Source organism: Astyanax mexicanus, chromosome 1 (genome assembly GCF_023375975.1).
Source record: "Astyanax mexicanus isolate ESR-SI-001 chromosome 1, AstMex3_surface, whole genome shotgun sequence".
NCBI classification, from domain to species: Eukaryota; Metazoa; Chordata; class Actinopteri; order Characiformes; family Acestrorhamphidae; genus Astyanax; species Astyanax mexicanus.
In genome coordinates this window covers 116,704,373-116,728,187 of record NC_064408.1, presented here as the reverse complement: position 1 = coordinate 116,728,187, position 23,815 = coordinate 116,704,373, and positions in this window count along the sequence as shown.

The window sequence follows — 23,815 nt, the reverse complement described above, 5'->3', positions numbered from 1 at the left end:
GTCCACGTTCCTTGGGCACCACCATCTGCACTGTGCTGGCCACCACCCAGCTTCCTTCCCTTAGTTTGTTCTGCCCTCTCATGCGTTGCTGGCGGCTCACAGGAGGGTGCATCACTCTGCCGCTCTTTGTTTTGGAATTATTAAGGTAATGATGCTCGTCGTGCATGCGATTTGAATGCAATTTGCATTCCCATGTATATTGAAGACAAAGAAAAACAATCTGGTGTCCAAGTAACAAAGCTCATCCCATAAGTCCTTAAGAGAAAAAAGGCTAATCAGCCAAGATATGTTTCTTGTTTTTCGATTATACTGGAGCTTTACGAGTTTCTCTGATTTTGCTATTTATAGATATAAATTTGAGTAAAATGAACTTTGTTGTTTTATTCTATAAACTACAGACAACATTTCTCCCGAATTCCAAATAAAAAATATTGTCATTTAAAAAGCATTTATTTGCAGAAAAGGAGAAATGGCTGAAATAACAAAAAAAAAAAGATACAGAGCTTACAGACCTCAAATAGGGCAAAGAAAAAAATATTTCATATTCATATTCAAGTTTTAAGAGTTCGGAAAACAATATTTGGTGGAATAACCCTGTTTTTGAATTACGTTTTTTATGCATCTTGGCACCAGTTTTACACACTGCTTTTGGATAACTTTATGCTTTACACTCCTGGTGTAAAAAATTCAAGCAGTTCAGCTTGGTTTGATGGCTTGTGATCTTCCATCTTTCTCTTGATTATATTCCAGATGTTTTCAATTTGATAAAATCAAAGAAACTCATCATTTTAAGGGGTCTCTTATTTTTTTCCAGAGCTGTGTGTAATTTTCAAATACATCCCCACACACTTTAGTCAACCCAATTTTAAAAAAAGTACAACCAAAATAAATAAAAAAAATGTGACAGCATGAAAAATGTAATTTCCCTTTTTTCTCTGGTCAATTTAATTCAATGTGTTATTAATATAGGTCCATTACTGCATTTTACACCTGCAACAGATTCCAAATTCACTGGAGGCAATGTAAAACCACTTACAGCTTTACTGTACACAACACAAGCTTATGTTCACCATGACCAGAAGTCATGGTGACTTCTCTTGGCTTGGAATCATCTGGGATGGACCTTTACACAGTGGAAACACAATATACTGTGGTTAGATAAATTAGAATTTCAGATCTTATTAGGAAGAAATGGAAGCCATCTGCTCCAGACCAAAGACAAAAAAGACCATCCAGACTTTTTTATCCATGTTTTTAGCAGCAATTCCAAAAGCACGACCTGTTATGGTATGTAGGTGTGTCAGTAAACTTCTCTTTGATGCAGTATTAATGTAGAAAATGCAAGTCTTTTCCAGGGATGCCCAAGCATTTTTCAGCAAGACAGCTTAAAACCAAATACTGCAAACATTACCAAGGCATGGCTAAGGAAGAAGAGGGTATGGGCACTGGACTGACCTGCCTGTGTAACGCCAGGTAGTGAGGAGTGACGCAAGCCGAGTAAAATAAGCAAACAGGTTTATTAACAGGCAGTATAACAAAAAACAGTAAAGCCAGGCAAACAAAGATCTCACCGAAAACCAAAGACGTAGTCGAAAGTACAGTCCGAGTTCGTAGCCGAGTATCAGTCCAACCATACAATAAATCCAATAAGGGCAAGACAAAAGACATAAACCAATAATCCAAAAAGAGAGTCGTAACCATAAAGCCAAAACGAGAAATGATAGGAGAACGCTTAGTATGCAACATCAGTTAACAATACCTCGCGGTGTTTGTTTACATACTGCGGACTTAAATACCGGAGCTAGATGGGTATGAACCGGAACTAACTCAGAACACAGGTGAATCAGAGCGTCGGAGCGAAATGTGATTGGGTGAAGTAGAACGGATACTGTTGGTGTCATAATCAACGGGAATCTGGGAAATGGAGTCCGGTAGTGTGGAAGGAGAACGAGGCGGCGTGACAGTTCCCCCCTCCAAAGAGTCCGAAGGAGCCGAAGGACGAGGACGATGCAAGGAAACCACCTCCTCCCCCCCAGTGGCGTCCTGGACAGGCAATGCAGAAGCAGAATCGGAACGGACGGGAACCCTGGACCTTGGACGACCTCTCCTGGAGCCGCGGACGGAACTGGAAGAAAGAGCAGAAACTGAACCATGACGTCTACTCCGTCGAGGAACCGGAGACCTCTTCCTGGGGCGACCTCTGGGGCGTGGAGCCGGACGAGACGGATGAGACCGATGAAAGTCCTCCACCATTAGAGGGTCCAGAACATCCCTCGCTGGCACCCAGCTCCTTTCCTCAGGTCCGTAACCCCTCCAGTCCACCAGGTACTCCAGGGCTCCCCCTCTCCGTCTGGAGTCCAGCAGTCGTTCTACCGCATAGACTGGATCACCATCCACAGCCACCGAAGAAGGAGGAGGTGACCCAAGCGACGTCTCATCCAACGGACCAGGGATAACCGGCTTTAACAAAGATACATGAAACGAAGGACAAACACGGTAATGAGGAGGCAAATCAAGACGGTAGGTGACTTCATTAATTCTCTTAATAATCTTAAAAGGTCCAATGTACTTAGCTGAAAGTTTTTTATGTGAATCTGGTTGCCGGAAATCCCTGGTTGACAGCCAAACCCGATCTCCAGGAGAATAGAGGGGGGCCTCGCGACGTAGGCGATCAGCCTGTCTTTTCTGTCGCTGTAATACTGCCTCAATACGCCTGTGAGTCTCCTCCCACACTTCCTCGCTCCGACGCATCCAATCGTCAACTGCAGGAATGTTGGAGGGTTCAGCTGACCAGGGCATGATGGGTGGCTGATAGCCTAAAAAACACTGAAAAGGAGTCAATTTCGTGGTGGAACTGATCAAAGAATTCTGAGCTAGTTCGGCCCAAGGAAGGAATTTAGCCCAATCGTGAATGTTGTTAGAACAATATATCCTCAAAAATTTACCTAGCTCCTGATTCATTCGTTCACATTGGCCGTTACTTTGAGGATGGTAGCCAGAGGATAAACTAACAGAAATACCTAATCTATTCATAAAGGCTGACCAGACTTGAGAAATGAATTGAGGACCGCGGTCGGAAACAATATCTTCAGGGATACCAAACACACGAAAAACATGATTAAACAAAGCTTCAGCAGTTTCTAAGGCAATGGGCATTTTACAAAAAGGAATGAATCTAACACCGCGAGAGAATCGATCTATGACTGTCATGATCACTGTCTGACCCATAGATTCAGGGAGGTCTGTAACAAAATCAACTGCAAGATGGGACCAGGGCCGAGCAGGTACGGGCAATGGCACTAATTTGCCAGCGGGGAGAGTACGAGGAGTTTTACACTGAGCACAAATAGTACAAGAAGCAACAAAGTCATGAATGTCCGAGCGCATGTTTTCCCACCAAAATTGATTCTCCAATAATGCATGTGTTCGAGTCTCACCAGGATGTCCTGAAGTGAGAGAAGTGTGGGCCCATGTGATAAGTCTATCTCTACACTGGTCAGGTACATAGGTCTTATCTAAGGGACACTGTGCAGGGGGCTGTGAAGTGGAGTTAATCCGATCAATCTCTTCTGAGATCTCCCATCGGATGGGAGCTACCACAATGCCTGGTTTCAGAATAGTAGAGGGTTCAGAGCTTTCTAAATTCTCGTCCTCGTAAATTCTAGAGAGAGCATCTGCCTTGGTGTTTCTGGAACCTGGTAGATAAGTGATAACGAAATCAAAACGTGCAAAGAAAACAGACCAACGAGCCTGACGTGAGTTTAAACATTTCATGGATCTTAAATACTCCAAATTTTTGTGGTCAGTGATTACTACAAAGGGATGTAATGATCCCTCCAACCAATGTCTCCACTCCTCTAAAGCTAGCTTAATAGCCAAAAGTTCACGATCGCCAATGCCATAATTACGTTCAGCTGGGGAGAGCTTATGGGAGAAATAAGCCACCGGGTGCATCTTACTGGGGGAACCGAAATGTTGGGAGAGTACAGCTCCAACCCCTACACTGGACGCATCAACTTCGACTACGAAAGGTTCCTTAGGCTCGGGATGTTTCAATAAAGGGGCCGTAATAAACACTTCCTTGAGAGAAGAGAAAGCAACAGATGCTTCTTCTGACCAGACCAATTTTCGGGCATTACCTTTTAGCAAGTTTGTAAGTGGGGCAGCTACTGAACTATAATTACGTATAAATCTACGATAAAAGTTAGCAAAACCCAGAAATCTCTGTAATTCCTTGACTGATTTGGGAAGAGGCCAATTAGCAACAGCTTGAACCTTCCTATCATCCATAGTTATACCAGTAGTACTGATCACATATCCTAAAAAGGAAATGGTAGACATATGAAATTCGCATTTTTCTGCTTTGACGAAAAGCTGATTCTGAAGTAACCGAGTAAGCACAGCACGTACATGAGAGACATGAGTATGTAGATCAGGTGAGTAAATAAGGATATCGTCAATATATACTATGACAAATCGTCCTAACATATCACGGAGTACATCATTAATGAAGGATTGAAACACGGAAGGGGCATTCTTGAGACCAAAAGGCATAACTAAATATTCATAGTGCCCCCTGGTGGTAGAAAAGGCAGTTTTCCATTCATCACCCTCTCTGATTCTTACCAAATTATAGGCACTACGTAGGTCTAACTTAGTGAATAAGGAGGCTCCACGTAATTGTTCAAGAGCCACCGGAACTAGAGGCAGTGGGTACGGATATGTCTTGGTAACAGCATTGAGTTGGCGATAATCGATACAGGGGCGAAGACCTCCATCCTTCTTCTTAACAAAGAAGAAGGATGCGGCCACGGGAGAGGTGGAAGGACGAATAAACCCCTGAGCTAGAGCTTCCTGAACGTACTCCTCCATAGCGCATTCCTCAACCTGAGTTAATGGGTAAATGCGTGATTTAGGAGGTATCTGATTATTAATAAGTTCAATTGCACAGTCATAAGAACGATGTGGGGGAAGTTGAGTAGCACGAGATTTGCTAAATACTTCAGATAAATCTGCATAATCGGAAGGAATATGTGTAAGTGATTCCTGACCTGGGCTCTCTACCGTAGTAGCCTGAATCAACAATTTAGGACCAGTAATACAGTGATCATGACAGTAAGGAGACCAAGAAATGATTTCACAATTAGACCAAGAAATCAGAGGGTTGTGTTTCTTCAACCAAGGAAGTCCTAAAATAATCTGATAGCTAGTGTCCTTCATTACAAAAAACCTGGTCTCCTCAGAATGCAGGGCGCTGACTTTCAGTTTGACTGGTGTGGTGATGTGGGATACGGCTCCTTGTCCTACTGGGGTCCCATCCACCGCAGACAGCCTCATTGGATTCTCCAGGCACTCGAACTGGATCTGGAGACTTCTGGCCAGCTGCTCATTAATAAAGTTCCCCTCAGCACCGGAATCAATCAGAGCTGGAAAAACACAGGAAGAGGACTGGCAGAACAGAATAACAGATATAATAAATGATCGTGAAAACATGTCAGAGCTTAGTCGGCTTACCCTCTTAGCGTGTGGAACCCCCTCCACACGCTTTCCCGAGTCAGAAGCAGGTGGCTCATATGGACGGTCCGGGTTGCCATGGTAACCATGGGATTGCCCACCGTTGGACGAGCCTGACGACTGTTTTCGCTGAACTCGGGGAGGGCAGCTCCGACACTCGCGTAACATGTGCCCCGCTCTTCCACAGTAGAAGCATAATCCAGCCTGAAGTCGTCGCCTCTTTTCTTCACTCGATAAACGGGTAGCATCCACTTGCATGGGTTCTTCCTCCCTGAAAGTGGGCCGAGGAGTAAATCCAGATGCACGGGGCGTAGCGAGATGAGGAGTAGGGATACCAGCTCTACGACCAGGTAAAGAGCTTTGTTTAAGCTGATCCAGTCTAATGGCTAGCGAGATTAGTTCATCAAGGGGTAATCCATCGTCCTTGCATGCTAATTCGGATAACACATCAGCCCTGAGTCCGTTACGAAACATCACTCGTAGCGCCGGTTCATTCCAACCACTACCAGCAGCCAGAGTGCGAAATTCCAGAGCATAATCAGAAACAGACCGATTTCCCTGACGTAACTGGACTAATAACTCCCCCTGAGATTGTCCGTGATGAGGGTGATCAAAAACCAGCTTAAACTCACTGAGAAAGTGTTCGTAGGTGCTATGCTCAATGCTAGGCCAGATAGCAGTAGCCCAATCCAAAGCTCTACCGGTAAGGCGCGATATAAAAAATGAAATACGCGCTGCATCGACGCTCACAAGAGAATTGGCAAAAAATAGCGACATTTGCAAAAGGAAACCTCTGCACAAATCCGGAGAGCCATCATATTTATCGGGTTTGCTTACCGGAAAAGCCGCCGCCGAAGGATAGCTGGGAGCGCTAGCTGGAGAGCTAACAGAGGCCTGGTTAGCGGAGGCTAAGCTAGCTGGCGTGGCTACTCTCAACTGAGCAAGCTGATTAGCAATATCTTGGAGGCTCGTAGTGATCCGAGCTAACTGAGAGTGCTGCTCAGACTGCTGAGTAGTAAGAGTGGTAACGGTGTTAGCAAGGCTCTCGAACAACTGGCTATGCTGTTCGAGAACCCTCCCCTGGTTACCGACTGCCTGTTGAAGATTATTTAATTCGGCCATCACTAGCGGCGAGGTATTATGTAACGCCAGGTAGTGAGGAGTGACGCAAGCCGAGTAAAATAAGCAAACAGGTTTATTAACAGGCAGTATAACAAAAAACAGTAAAGCCAGGCAAACAAAGATCTCACCGAAAACCAAAGACGTAGTCGAAAGTACAGTCCGAGTTCGTAGCCGAGTATCAGTCCAACCATACAATAAATCCAATAAGGGCAAGACAAAAGACATAAACCAATAATCCAAAAAGAGAGTCGTAACCATAAAGCCAAAACGAGAAACGATAGGAGAACGCTTAGTATGCAACATCAGTTAACAATACCTCGCGGTGTTTGTTTACATACTGCGGACTTAAATACCGGAGCTAGATGGGTATGAACCGGAACTAACTCAGAACACAGGTGAATCAGAGCGTCGGAGCGAAATGTGATTGGGTGAAGTAGAACGGATACTGTTGGTGTCATAATCAACGGGAATCTGGGAAATGGAGTCCGGTAGTGTGGAAGGAGAACGAGGCGGCGTGACAGCCTGTAGTCCTGACCAATCAATAGTTGAGAATATTTGAAAGAAAAAAATGTTATAAAGAAGATCTAATACTGAAACAATAGGAAGAATACGCTTTATTCACCTACGTCACCATCGTCTACCAAAATGAGTCTGTGGGGGACGGAAGTAGCGTTGGGTACTAGCTGACCACTAGCATTACTGTCTCACTGTTGCATTCCTAATTGCACTTCTTCAAAAAGAAAGAAATCTTATAGAGGTCAATCCTTCCATAGTTTCCCCAAAGATCCCGTACTTCACCGTGTATGGATTCACTAAATCAGTAGAAATCACCATTTCAGTCTAAGATGTACGTTACTGTGCTAGCTAAGCTAAGGATAGCCATATTATTATTATTACCCAGCCAGCCAATCTAACTAGATGAACGTTAGCAGAAAGAGACATCAAGCTAACCTTGCCCGGCTCTCCGGCTATGACCTGATTAACCCTGAACTGCTTATTTTCTCAGTTTAAAACAATGGGGGTTAACATTAGTCAAGCCATAGCTCTTTAGAGTAGCCTGCTTAGCTAGCTAGCTAGTTAATATCCTTAATAACATAATGACAGTGCTGTGGAGTGTGGATTATACTGTCTAATGTGTGTGGTTTGTTTTTACAACAGAGACAAGTTCTAGACTTAATACAGGCTTTATGTAAACAGTACAGCTAAGATGCACAACATAAAGCCAATGTTTATGCTTTTATTACTGATTAATGCCCTATATTCAATACTTACAATAAATACTAAGTTGAAATAATTTAAATTGTAAATACTTACATTTGTAGTATTTATGTCTAGTTTGTGTTTTATTTATTTCTATTTGTGTTTGCAGTGTGGAAATGTATGTTGTCAATTTAAAAATTAAACCAATTGGTCATTAATTATTAAGCGAAATTTCTTGTTTTATCTTGTGTATTTTTAATTGCATTTTAGGCAAGCAAATATGTTTTATCTGATTACTTTTATCAGAGTACTCGATTCCTAAAATAATCGATAGCTGCAGCCCTAAGCCTTACAAAAGAGTGTTTCTTTAAGACACTGGTTGGAATGTGAAAGCTGAAGTAGGATGTTGTGACCTCGTTATTTCCCTGGACAGTTCAGTTGAGTGAAGCCTGTAAGGAGGACTGAAGTTAGACCAACTACAGGGATTTTTTTTTTTTTTTACAGTCACTAAGTTAGCTCGTAACTAGGTTAACTAGCTAACAAGCTAACCTAGCTAATGTGACGTATTCACCACCGCAGTGTGATGGAACCGTCAGCAGACCCAGCTTGTTTCAACGATACATCTCACCAATAGCACAGTAGCCCACGCACACCCTTGTTTATTCCTACAACCACCTTTATTCTGGAAAACAATAGGTATTTTTTTTTACTTACGTCGTACTGGAGTGGCTACTGCAGTTTGTTCCAGCCGCAGCACAGAAAATTAGAGACTGCTCAGAAACTGCACATATATGACAACAACACACAAACCTGCCCAATATATGGCTCTATACACAATTTTTTTCCAGAGAGTATAAAACACAGCTCTGAAAGTATTATTATAAACTGACTACACATTATGGATGGATGGGCATGAGCATTTTACAAATTAAAGATAAAAATAATATTTATTAAATATTAATAAAACACATACCTGGAAAACAATATGTATATTTTTTACTTCCGTCGTACTGAAGTGGAGTGCAGTTAGTACCAGCTGGTAAATAAATAAAAATATATCTTATTAACAAAGAACAGATTTAGCTTATGTGCTGTTACAGAAAATGGAGGGAAATGAAGCCTCCTGTGAATCTCACACAACTTTTACCAGAGGAGCGAGAAAAAAAAATCATAAACGTTTAACTACGACCTAAAACAATCGATTCTTCACAAAAATAAGTTTTAATATGTTTTATAAGCATAGTTAGAGCAGTATTTTTAAACTATTATTTATTAATAAAACCCGGAGCTCAGCACCTACCCACAGCACAGAAAATTAGAGACTGCTGCTGAGGGAGGGTGGCTCAGAAGGATCAAACAGCATAACTGCAGTTCACCACTTACCAGTAGGAGGTGCCAGAACTCCATTTTAGAGTATTAAAATGTCTAATTTTATGAAATTCATCTAAAACAAAGGGATTTTCTTTCTCTGTTACACTAACATGCGAGTTTTACAATGCAGCAAATAAAGTCGATTACCTATAGCTACCATCCACGTTGTGCACATTACCCTTAACCCTTAACCCAGTTACTGTAGCCTTTTAGTACAACAGCCGAGGATTCCTGCACTTACTTTCTGCCCATTCCCCCCCCCCCTCGCTTTCTTTCACCTAACACTTATAGAAGGAAGTGATTATTATGTTAAGGTGTGTAAAACTAATTACTAATTAATGACTTTAGTTTTACTAGTTGTCTAGTCTTCACTGCCATGGTTAAAAAACAGACAGTGTTTCATACCTGTCAAGTTTTAGATTTAAAAATAAGGGATATTTTCCTCTGTCCGCTTAAAGTCGTCCCACCAGCCCAACGAAGGTTCAGTATCCCTTACATTTTAAGACAGGTTTACAAAAAATCTAAAATAACCACCTGTGAACCACTTACACACTACAATTAGATTATCAGGATCTAAAATGTTGTGGACATTCCTACATTTGTCATTCTTTTAATACAGCCAAATTAAAAACCCTTTTCTAGATATTTAAAAAAAGTTAAGATTTCATGTATTTTTTGGCATAAATGCACTATTTTATATAATATATATTTTTTATTTATATAATAGATTTAAAATTGAACAAAGGGTGCACAAATTCTGCAAAATGACTGTAGGTGACCTAAAAATAGTATCATGAGCTTTTACTAAAAGGAAATGGACCAGATATATTCCATCAGTAAAAATTAGTCCTAAGGGGTCTACACAATTTATAATTTTTAATTAATACTTATTTCTTTTGATCACTCCACCCCTGATCAGTTCAGTTAATTTCGGTCCTCTCCACATTTCTAGTTAAGCTGAGTCACAAGCTGTAATGTTTTTATTTTTTAAAAAGTTTAATCTGTGTGTTTTGATTCAGAGACGAGTATTTTTATGCGCAATCCATAATTGACTGGTGTGCTATAGATCACTAAAATAGGGCCCATTATATCAAGATGAATTGTATAACACTTTTTTTGAGGTCAGCCCCACTTTAGGCACATTTTCTGGGATTTGTAGAAGTGAGCGTTTGTTCCGAAGCTGACTTTCAGTCCTGACACAAAGCGTTACACGGTGACACAACAGTATAATCTCAAACTTGACTCTTTTTCCCTCTCTTTTTCTGGCAGAGGGCCACGCTTGAGCCTTACAGCTTGATCTACTTACATAAAAGCTGACTGCAGCAGAAAGTAGATCTGGTGCTAAATGCACAGAACAATGCGCTTCTTAAATAAGTAACCTCGCTGTCCCAATTGCAGAATTCTCTTTGTTAGGGTGCCATCCCTCAGAGGTTTATATAGAGCATTGACTCATTCTCCGCGTCTCTGCGGAGCACGACGGAATTTACATGTAAATAAGACTCCCACCATATATATTCACCATCTGCATGCGAAGAGCTTTCTGCATTGTGCAGAAGGCAGGAAAGCTCGATTCTGGCTGGCTGGGATTTTTGTTGCAGCGCATTGTGACATGTCATGTCAAGGGATTTGCATGTTACCGGGTTCAACATGGATTATCCACACGATGATACGACCTAGAGTGTTCAAACACCTGAAATTCCTACGTTTCTGTCTGTGTCAAGCTTGGTAAAGAGGTGAATCAAGAACCTCTTGATTTCTATAAAAAGAAGACATTTTTAAAGTATAAATATCCTCCACATGTCCAGTATCTACATTTGCTAGTATTTTTTAATGAAATTACACTAATAACATTTGTGTTATTGTGTTTTTCGGTTACTGACCCTTTAATACTGATTTAATCTGGAGAATCTAGAGGGATCCCTGTGCATAAGGGACTAAAGGCCAGCTGTCAGTATTGGATGCTTTGGATCTTCAGGCCCTCAGGTGGCACTGCATTAAATACAGGCTGGTTCTGATTCTGTACTGGAAATCACTGCATGGGCTCAGAAACACTTCAAGAAAGAAGAAGTCATGTGTGAACACCATTTAGAAATACCACTATTTTATCTGGGCCACAGCTCATTTAAAACAGACTGAGGCAAAATAGAAAACTGTCCTTTGGTCCGACTTATCAAAATTAGAAATTATTTTGAAAACCACCACTGCCGTTTCCTTAGCAAGGGGCGCAACTACATACTTTTTGGGGTGTATGCAAACGTAGTATCTGCGCCCCCGGGGGGAGAGATAGGTTTTAAAATCATGGGGGGAGGGTGGATACGTTTTAAAATAGTCACCGGGGGGAATACCTTTTAAAATCGTCACGGGGCGGGGGTACGTTCTAAAATCGTCAGCCTCCTGTTATTACTTTCCCACCGCGCTCCGCAAACCAGCAAGCTGATTGACTGTTTCTCCGGAGAGGAAATTTATTTGAGGCTTTTATTTGGCGCCCCCTCTAGTGTAGCGCCCCTATGCGTCGCATAGGCTGCACACCCCCTTTTTGCGCCACTGTCCTCAGCCATTACAATCCAGCTTGTCATAAGCACACAGTAAAATCAGAAAAGCTTGCATTTCTGATGGTATTAAGTTGCATTAGTTGCGTTGAATGGAAGTCAGTGTAAATAGAGTTTATTTCAGGTAATTTTTGAGAGTATCTATTGGTCCATTTATAAAGACATTCTGAAACAGTGTAAGGGACATATTGTGTGTTCAAGTTTTCACGCTAAAAAAGTAAATACTTATTTTTACTTGACAGCAAGGATATACAATACAGAACAGAATCTTTCCATCTGTTATTTTAGAACAACATGCTTTAATTCAATTCTCAAAATTTGGTATGGCTACCACTGGTGGTACTTGAAGCATCCCAAGGTGGTACACTAGGTGACCTCAGAAAAACATCTGCTCCACACAACACAACAGGTGAAGAACAATTGGCTAAAGATATGATGACGTGTACATGTGTGGATTACAGGTCTAACTCATTGTGTATAAATAACTGTGTGTGTGGTAACTACATGTGTGTCTGTGAAATTACTTATAGGAGGGACATGGAGGTTTTAGTTTGGTGATTGTGAATGTACCCCACATTCACAAAATGTCTCATTTAGTAAAGGCTTTGCAGAATCGAGTGTTGCAAGACCATACACTTATATAGCATCCCAGTTTGTTTTTTATCTCAACAATAAACAGAATAAAGAATAAAATAACATTGCTGTTCCCTTAAATGAGCTGCTGGTGAACCTTTTACAGTGTGAACAAGCAGCTCAGTTTAAGCACCACACTGTTAAGATACAAACGTGCCAAAGTCAGAGCTCATCTGCCTCTTAAAGGGAATAGCAACTGGTACTCAGATTAGTTTATTTCATGCTACGCCCAAAACACACCCATGATTAATTAAGATAATTAGTTCATGCGTTTTGCGTGTTTCAAGCCAAGCAGGCCATATTTTTGGTGCTCTCACGATACCAAAGCCACATCGACACGCCCTAAATCCAGCTGCATGATCTGCAATAGAGGTGGGCGGATCGATCCAAAATCGATATCAAGCAATACTCTTGTAAAAAGATCGATACTCGAGCTTTTTTTCTCTCCCTTACGTGTGGACTTCATTAAAGTCTACTGTCTGTCTGTAAGAGTAGCGCACTTAGCACTTAATGTTCGACAGAATAAGTTTGAAACTTTTTTTTTGGGGGGGGGGGGGGGGGTGTTGAGGATCTTTGCTAATTAGTATCTATACTATATATGGAATGTAAATCTAACATTTTTCAGTCTTGGCTGAAACATAGTGCAGTTGGATTTAGGGCGTGTCGGTGTGTGTTTGGTATTGTAAGGGCATACAAATGACACATTGTGCGGCTCAAAATTTGCAAAAGGCATGAACTAATTCTTTTCATTAATCATTGGTGTGGTTAATTTTGGGCGTAACATGAAATAAACCAATCAGTGTGCCAGTTGTCATTACCTTTAAGAGTACCTTTAAAAATGCTGTGCTGTTAAGATACAAACACAGCAAAGTCAGAGGTGAGCTCTGACTTTGCTGTGTTTGTATCTTAACAGCACAGCGTTTTTGAGTGTGACCTGCTTGTTCACGTTGTGAAGATACACCAGCAGCTCATTTAGGGGAACAGCAATGTTATTTTATACTTTATCCATCCAACCATCTTCGAATGATGAGGTTGACTGTTGTCGGGATTTAATCAGTCAGTGGCGCACCTGTGTTTTCCACCACTAAGCTAGAAACACACCAGAAATTTACCTGAAAACACCCACACCCATCAGTGTAGATTTATTACTAAACTCTGATGCATCATGACGCACCTTGTGATGGGTGTACAATGGATACAAGAAATGGATACAAACTACAAATATATGTAGTAAATAACCCAATAACTACCGTAAAGGACATTAAAATCATTCTAACTGATCAGTTGATTGTGTTTTTTGTCCAGATCTACCACTATAACTTTCCAGAAGGCTGAGACTGAGGAAGAAACAAAAAAATTACCAATATTTTACCAAAGAAGAAAAGCATAGCAGTGATATTAGCTGGAAAACAGTCATAAAGTGCTTGGCGCTGATCTTTAGTCATTATATTTGTAAGACTGTTTTGTTTCTGCGCTTTGCAATATAAAATGCAGTCATAAAACGAAATGAGAAGCTACCCAACTGTAAACTCGCTCCATATTTCTCTGAAGTATTTCTGCAGACATGTTATCTCCCACAGTTTTAGTCTCTTAAACAGAGCTGATAGAAACGCATCTTTTCTCGCGACAGTTCAGTTATTCACTTGAATTTAATTTAAAACGTTGCTAGTGTGACCTTTTCCATGGATCCGGAATGAATATCTCTTAAAATTAATAATGCGCTAAATGTCTGTATTATGAGCTGTGTGCTTCTATTTCCCTTGGTTGAAAGTGACTTTTTCCAACGTTCTGTAAAGACTGTCCATCTACAGAATGAACGCCTGTGTGGGTGGAGAACGGGATGAATAAGTCATTTAGAATAAAGGTCTGGACTGTATCTGTCGCTCTATCTGTCCATACATCCATCAAATCACTTTCACCAAGTCCAGGATTATGACTAGTCAAGTCCTAAATGTGACGAATCCAAGTTAAAACAGAGTTTTATTGGGATGAAGATCAAACCAAGTACAAGATTAAAAAAAGCAGGGAACAAGTCAAATGTGGCCATCTCTCTGTCCATCCATCCATAAATCCATCCATACATCTATTTCTTCATCAACCCACCCATTTACCAGCCTATCAATATCTAGTCCAAACCTTGTCTAAAAGAGGTTGACATCAAATCAAAACTGAGAGGAAAGCGATTGAGATCAAAACCTAGAGTAAATGAGGTGTGGATCAAATCCAGAACAAGTCTAATAGTCTTTTTTGGTTACTGCTTATCTGTATGTCTACAGTATCGGTCTGTCTCTCTATCTGTTCTTTCACCCATCCATCTATCCATTCAGCTATCTATCCACTAGGGGTGTCACGATTCTCTAAATCCTCGATTCGATTTCATTTTCGATTTGAGGGTCACGATTCGATTCGATTCTCGATTTTCTTGTTTTTTTTTCTTGTTATTATTTTATGCCTCATAAAATTTAAATAATATATTTATTATTATTATTATTATAAATATTATAAATATTATTATTATTATTTATTAAGATATATATGGTAATGCCATCTAGTGACTTATTTTGGTAGCAACAGTGTGCACTAAAACAAGCAGTTTATCAGAGCTGTGTGTGGATGGCTGGTGAAACTGCTCAATTACATGAAGCTGCAGTTCTTCATCTAACCACTAGTCGGAGCTGCAGCAGCAGCACAAGCCCCGCTCTCTTCACTCAGTCACTACTTCAGTACAGCCCAGCCACGGGCTACAGGGCTCAGCCAGTCCGTTTTTACTGTTTCTGTAAACAAATAAAGGTTTTAACCCCACTAACCGGATAATACAGCTCACTACAGTTCATCTTTCAGCCCAAGCAGCTAACAGCAGCAGGTTAGAACAGCCGACACGGAGGCACTGCTCGGATTACATTATAAACAGGTCAGTTAGCGCGCTGCTAACCTCAGGATGTTTATAACTACGGAGTTTAGTGGACACACCACGGCCGCCAGGTAAGTCTTTTAAAGGCTACAGAAGACTATTAAAGGCTATTAGAGGTTATTGAAAGCATTATTGGGGGGCAGAAATCAGTACAGGCTGGTTAGATAAGTGATGTGGTGAAACTGTGACTAGCGCTGTCACAGTGATGTTTATTAACGTCATTAAAACAGATTTTGTCAGGTATTGTCTTATAAATATTTACACATAACTTATATCTCTCCTGAAAAGCTTTTATTTTAGTCAGAAACACGCTTGTGTTTACTTTATCTGAGAGAAAGATGTTTTTTTAATTCAATGGAAAGCAACAGGTGTAGTCAATTATAAGTTTAAGATTTTTAATCCACCTCACTGTGATCTATAGTCAGTGTTCTCAAGTCAGACTGACACACGCATTTCAGCGAGTTCACACGCTCTCACCTGCGCGCACCCACCCCTCCGTTAGATACAGATACAAAACCTGCGCGCCCATCCCCCGCCCCCCCTCCCCCGTTGGACAGATAAAAAACAGTGATCACACTCCCGCCGACACTCAAAACTTGAGAGCCCTGTCTATATTTCTATAAATCCGTTTTCAGTTTCTCCTCCGTGGTTGAAAGGCAGCTGTCTCTCACACAGCAGAACTGAGGGCGGGGCTGCGCTCATGCAGCGGCTCTCTATTTAAATGAATAGGATGCGCTGTGTTGGTGCCGCGCCATTTGCGTAGCGCGCTGCGCTATTTGCGTAGCGCGCGCGGGAGGGATCGTCGATCCTCTTTTTGACTTCGATACTCGAGACCATGACCTCATTTCGATTCGATTTCGATAAAATATCGAGATCGTGACACCCCTACTATCCACCCTCCCATATATCTACCTATCTATCTATCAATATCAGGTTTAAGAGGTCAAGATCAAGACACAACTGAGTATAAAGGGGGCTGAGATCAAATGCAGAATGATTCTAAACAATTCAGTCTTTTCTTTCTCTTACTTTTTTTGCCTTTCTGTCTACAGTATCTATCTTTCTATCTCTGCCTGTCCACTCATCCATCCATCCATCTATCCATCCATCCATCTGTCCACCCATCCGTTTATTCATCTATCCACCCATCCATCTACAGTACGAACCTCTCAATATTGAGTCTTAACCCAGTCTTTGAGGGGGTTGAGATGATCTGGATCAATCTGTCAATCTATCTATCAATCTCTCTCTCTATCTGCCCATCCATCTATCCATCCACCATTGAACCTACCATTTATCAATCTATCTCTAGTTTAAGAGGTTGAGGTCAAGACAAAACTATATAAAGGCTGAGATGAAATCCAGGACTATTCTAAACAATTCTAAACAAGTCTTTTCCTTCTCTCAATTTTATGCCTGTCTGTCTACAGTATCTGTCTATTTCTGTATTTCTACCCATCAAACCATCCATCCATCCATCCATTCACCCATTCATTCATCTATCCATCCATTCATCCATCTACAGTACATACCTCTCAATATCAAGTATAAACCCAGTCTAAATGGGGTTTAGATCATCTGGATTAATCCATTCATCTATCTATCCACCTCTGCACCCACCCATTTACATATCTGTTTCTAGTTTAAGATGTCAAAATCAATTCAAAACCTAGTATAAAAGAGGCTGAGATCAAATGCAGGACTATTCTAAACAATTCAGTTTTTTCTTTCTCTTAATTTTATGTCTGTTTCTACAGTATCTGTCTATCTCTGTCGTTCATCGTCCATCCATCCACCCATCCATTCATTCATCTATCCAGCCATAAATCTACAGTGTATACCTCTCAATATCAAGTCTTAATCCAGTCTAAATGGGATTGAGATCATCTGGATAAATCTAGATATAGATCTATCAATCCATTAATCTATCTATTCACCATTAAACACACCATTTACCGTTAATCTCTAGTTTAAGAGGTCAAGTCAAAACTGAGTCTTGTCTTTCTCTCAATGTTATGCCTGTCTCTACAGTATATCTCTCTCTATCTCTGTCTGTGCAATCATCCATCCACCCCCCATCCATTCATTCATCCATTTACAGTACATACATTTCAATATAAAATCTATACCCAGTCTAAAGAGAGTTCAGATCATCTGGATAAATCTACTTATTCATCCATCCACCCATCCATCAATCTGTCTATATCTGTCTTTCTACCCATCTATCCATCCATTCATCTCCATTCATACCTCTCAATATCAAGTCAATATCCCAGTCTAAAGGGGGTTAAGATAATCTGGATCAGTCTATCAATCTATCTATCACTCTTTCTCTTTATCTGCCCATCCATCCATCTATTCATCCCTCTTCACACCCACCCATTTACATATCTGTCTCTAGTTTAAGATGTCAAGATCAAGTCAAAACTGAGTATAAAGGTGGCTGAGATCAAATCAGCCTTGTCTTTCTCTCAATTTTATGCCTGTCTGTCTACTGTATCTATCTGTCTATCTCAGCCTTTCATCATCCATCCATTCACCCATCCATTTGTCCATTTATTCATCTATATATCCATCCATTCATTCATCCATCTACAGTACGTACCTCTCAATATCAAGTCTTAACCCAGTCTAAAGGGGTTAAGATCATCTAAATCAATCTGCCTATCAATCCATCTATCCATCCACCCCCGCACCCAATCATTTACCTATCTATCTATACTTTAAGAGGTCCAGATCAAGTCAAAACTGAGTATTGTCTATCTCTCAATTTTATGCCTTTCTATCTACAGTATCTATCTGTCTATCTCTGTCTTTCTACCCATCTATCCATCCACTCATCCATTCACCCATCCACTTATTCATCTATTCATCCATCCATCTACAGTACGTACCGCTCAATATCAAGTCTTATCCCAGTCCAAAGTCACTCTGTCTCTTTATCTGCCCATCCATCCATCTATTCATCCCTCCATCCTCACATCCACCCATTTACATATCTGTCTCTAGTTTAAGAGGTCAAGATCAAGTCAAAACTGAGTATAAATGGGGCTGAGATCAAATCTAGAATGATTCTCAACAATTCTGTCTTTTCTTTCTCTCAATTTTATGCCTGTCTCTCTACAGTATCTGTCTATCTCTGTTATTCCCCTATCCATTCATCCATCCACCCATCCATTTATTCATCCATCCATCCATCCATCCATCTACAGTACCTTTCTCTCAATATCAAGTCTAAACCCAGTCTAAAGGGGGATGAGATCATCTGGATCATTCTATCCATCTATCTATCATCTGTCTCTCTATCTGCCCATCCATCCATCTATCCATCCACCTTCACACCCACCCATTTACCTATCTATGTGTAGTCTGTAGAGTTATTTTATTCATTTGGGTAACTGCAGTCGTGTGTGTGTGAGGTTGCTGAATGCTGGGCAGGGCTGAGAGTGAGTGTGGCGAGTGACAGCTGGTGTTGAATCGGAGCTGAGGCGTGCAGTGTGAGTCAGTGGATGCCCTGTGTGCCGCAGTCACCGAGGCTGAAGCCTGCTTGAGATTCCCGAGCTCCGTGTCTCCCAGCTGTCTGTCACGGGGGAATGACTTTTCTATCCGCTCACTGACTATATGGAGTGGAGCGAGAGGGGAAAGAAAAAAGCTCACAGTCAAAATTGGCTTCCATTGATGTCAGCGTGGCACATGAAATGGCTTCTTTTGTACGACTCCCCGGGTGTCAGACCGAGTCCGCTCCCAGGCCCTGTTCTGCCTCCTCCGCCCCCGCGACTGGTACACCACAAAACCCAAACCCTCCTATTCACACCAACCTATAGAAGACGGCCTTAACTTCTCCAGAGGGATCGCGCCGATTACTCAGAACCAATGGGGTCTACAGGCTGACCTTACATTAACTGATGAAAGAGCAGAGGTTCATCTGAAGTGATCGTAAGATTGGGTTAGACAGATTAAATTATTTTTAATTATTACTTTAATTGCAACAATGGTGTCAAATCATACCTTTTTTAAATACAAAATAAACAACTACTAATTAACAATTTCCATTTAAATGAATATATTGTTTCTTAAATAAACAAAATGTTTATAAAATCAAATATCAGACAGAAATACAAAGTACAAAAAAACTGTAATTGTGCATTTTACAAAAGTTAGTTTACATTTTCTAGTTTATAATTGTAGTTTAAAATGTGAGGTGATCTATATTCCTTGTGATTGTCTATAGACAGATCTATCTATCTGTCTGTCCGTCTGTCTATGTATCTATCTAGAGTGGGGGCAATATGACTATCTATCTATCTGTCTGTCTGTTTGTCTATGTATCTATTTAGAGTGGGGCCAAAATTACTGTATATTTGTATGTCTGTCTTTCTGTCTATCTATCTATCTATCTGTCTGTCTGTCTGTCTGTCTGTCTGTATGTCTTTCTGTCTGTCTATGTATCTATCTGTCTGTCTGTCTATGTATCTTTCTGTCTGTCTGTCTATGTATCTATCTAGAGTGGGGTCAAAATTACTGTATATTTGTCTATCTATCTATCTATCTATCTATCTATCTATCTATCTATCTATCTATCTATCTATCTATCTATCTATCTATCTATCTATCTATCTATCTGTCTGTCTATCTATCTATCTATCTATCTATCTATCTATCTGTCTGTCTGTCTGTCTAGCTGTCTGTCTAGCTGTCTGTCTGTGTATCTATCTAGAGTGGGGTCAAAATTACTGTATATTTGTCTATCTATCTATCTATCTATCTATCTATCTATCTATCTATCTATCTATCTGTCTGTCTATCTATCTATCTATCTGTCTGTCTGTCTGTCTGTCTGTCTATCTAGGGTGGGGCCAAAATTACTGTATATTTGTATGTCTGTCTGTCTATGTATCCATCTATGGTGGGGGCAATATGACCATCCATCCATCTATCTATCTAGGTCTGTACAAACAAGGCAAGTGAACCAATCAGTTGCCCCCAGACAATGACTGATAATGAACTGTATGCATTGATAACTGTGTGATCTATCTATCTATCTATCTATCTATCTATCTATCTATCTATCTATCTATCTATCTATCTATCTATCTATCTATCTATCTATCTACAGTGAGGGTTGAGGAGTTGGTGTGTGGGTAAGGTGGGGAGTTGGTAGATGATATCACCTGCTCTGGCCGGGCTCGGCTTTGTTTGGAAGAGGTCCAGCACTATCAGCAATATGACAGCTGTGCAGGAAGCAGATGACACCGCTGGCCTCCCCGGTGCTTAACTCATCCCACGTTTCACTTCATTATTTTGTTGAAAGGCGGCCTCTGTTTAAACACGCCCGCAGGATGAATTGGAACGCGGCGAGAGGAATATTTCTCATTTCTTATCAGCCCTGTCTGTGAAGGAGCGCCGCTGCCTGGGCTGGAACTCTGTAACCATAGGGATGAGCGTACCAAATCCACCTGCGTTTAGATTTACAGCGTCTGCGGGAGAGGAAGGAGTGGAGGAGCAGCTCTAGAACGCAGAGGATGCTGCGCTGTTGTGGGTGATACACAGACACTGCTGCTCTGCTGTCATGATCTTTAAAGGCTTTCTGTTCCAAATACTCTCAACTCAACCTGAAGGAGACCATTTTCAGGATGACGCCACAAAATCTCCAAGGTGGTAGTGCCATCTAGAGGACAGCTGTGGAACTGATGTGCAGATAGGTCTGTTATGTAAGTGCAAATGAAGCATTTAACCCTTAGTGTGGGAACACGGTGTAGTCAAACTCTAACAGTGTCCAAATGTTTGTGGACACAATTTCTAATGAATGCAGCATTTAGCTTATTTAAGTTCCACTCAGTGTGGACAACCAAGTTATTAGGTTTAGGGTGCAAACACTTTTTCACACAGGGCTAGATTAGTTTGGCTAGTTTTTCATTTCCTTTAATATATATATATATATTTTTTACATTTACTTAGGTTATCTTAATTATATTAAAGTTTGTTAGCCAGAAAAAATACCTATTGACACCACTGTATATACACAAACCAGTACTAAAACCAAGTGAAATACCAAGGTTTTCTTTATGCATTTGATTTATTATCATGAAAACAAAACCTGAAAGTAGACAAATAGGTTAATGTATTGGTTTTCTGAATACATGTGTTAATGTAGTATTACATTACATTTTTTTACATTACATTTCATTACATTTGGCAGACGCTTTTTTCCAAAGCGACTTACAATAGTGAAGTACAAAAGTAATAGAAGTTAAAGGTAAAAACATCTTTAGATAGGGCTTAAAGGAGGTCAAAGTGAAATAATGGGATAGAGGAGTGAAGGAGGGGAAGAAGGAAATGAGGTTAGAAGTAGTTAGTGTGTTAGAGGTGTTAGGAGAGTAAGTGCTCTTTGAAGAGCTCTGTCTTCAGGAGTTTATTAAAGATAGTGAGAGATTCTCCTGATCTGGTAGTAGAAGGTAGTTAGTTAGAGGTGTTAGGAGAGTAAGTGCTCTTTGAAGAGCTCTGTCTTCAGGAGTTTATTAAAGATAGCGAGAGATTCTCCTGATCTGGTAGTAGAAGGTAGGTAGTTAGAGGTGTTAGGAGAGTAAGTGCTCTTTGAAGAGCTCTGGCTTCAGGAGTTTATTAAAGATAGTGAGAGATTCTCCTGATCTCACACATACACATTGCAGTCATCCTACTACTTTTTATTCGATTTTTCCTTTCCGCCTTAAATTCTGCAGCCCCTGCCATCTGTTGCACAACTTAAGGTGGAACGGGAAAGTAAGCTAGCTAGCTACTGAGACAAACTACTATCGATCTTTTTTATGCTTGTTATGAAGAATTTGACCATAAAACATTGAATCTACACACTAAAAAATGGTAATATAGTGCCAATCATCACTTTTAATAAGGAAAATATATTTACATTACCAGTGATTCTCATACATCTTCGTTTGAAGTGTGCATCTAAGAATTGTCTGTTACCCGTCCAGCCTAATGAGAATTGGGACACCCCTGCCCCTCGGCGTGTGCGCGCAAAACAGAGGGGTAGGGGTAAGGGGTGAAATAGGATTGGTCCAAAGTATGACAAAACATGAATAAGAATAGTTTAAAGCCTTTGGCTTCATATTGTACAAAAAATATGATTTTTCTGCTCTTTCTGGCTGCTGCACCTGTGCAGATCTCCTCATTGAGAGGGACTAAACTTCTAGCATGCCTCCAGAGGCGGTCTTTGCATAGAGGCATTGCTAGGCAACTGCCTTGGGCCCCTCCCACTGCAGCCCACTGTAGGGGCCCCATGACTAGCTGCAAACTTCCCATAGGCCTACAGCTGGTAATTGGGGCCCTTTGGACAGTACTTCACAGATAGTGAGTTCATAAATGGTGATTCTTGTATGTTTAAAATGGAAACAAAGACAACACAATAAATTACAAAGAAATACAGATTCCGTCACACCCTCTCTTTCGCGTTAAAATGGAATATTCCATCCATGCCTCATGGCCATGCCATGAACGCACACGCGCTGCTTGTGAAAGACGGAATTAAGGTGAAATTAAGTGTACAAGTGGGATGTGAGCGAAAAAAGAAGGAAGAGGCTAAACTAAAAACAGATGCTCTTCCAAAACTGATAAGCTTTTTTTAGTGTGTCAGCACCACCGGACCCGAATGTTTTGGTGGAGGAGGAGGACGAGGAGGTGCCATATCGTCATTTATGACCCAACATCGTGATGGATGGTAACCATTGCGATGCCACGCCCACTTTTTTGTTTTTCCAGAAACATGCACTTACCTTCTTTGGGTCTCCTTCACCTAAAACTTTAGCAGGGATTGTATGGAAAAATATCAAATCAGGTATATAACTTAAATGAATTAGAGTCAGGGATGAAAATTAAAATACCCTACTGCTATAAATATGCCTAATTGGCATATTATTATATTATTTATTATTATTATATTATTATTAAGATATTATTATTTATATCTAGGTTACAGCTTGTCTTCGTTTTTTCTACATGTCTGTATTAATTTTAAACATTTCATGTTATTCAGGCAAATAGAATAAGCCTGCTCTTGTGCGTCGGGAAACTTGCTCATTGTCAACCAGTGTTGGGCACCTTACTTTGAAAAAGTAATCAGTTATATTTACTAGTTACTAAGGAGTTACCGCACTATAAATGTAACTAGTAAAAGTAATTGACTTACTTTAAATTATGTAAATTCTATTATTATTATTAGAAAAATAACAAACGAAAATAAACCCAAAATGTTGACAAAAATATAATCTAACGAATTTTAAAACATAGAAACGAAAAACTTTAAAATGGTATTGATATAACATAATATAATATAACAGCTGCATCAAACAGTTTAGCGTCAGTCAGAAGGAAAGCGCGCGTGGCATTGCATTTTAAAAAAAAGTTTTAATAAATAAGGTCCTCTTAAGTGAAGTAAAATATATGGTAGTAAAAAATATTGAATTCACATATTTATTGATATTTAAACAAGAGAAATCAGGCAAAATGCACCGCGCCGCAC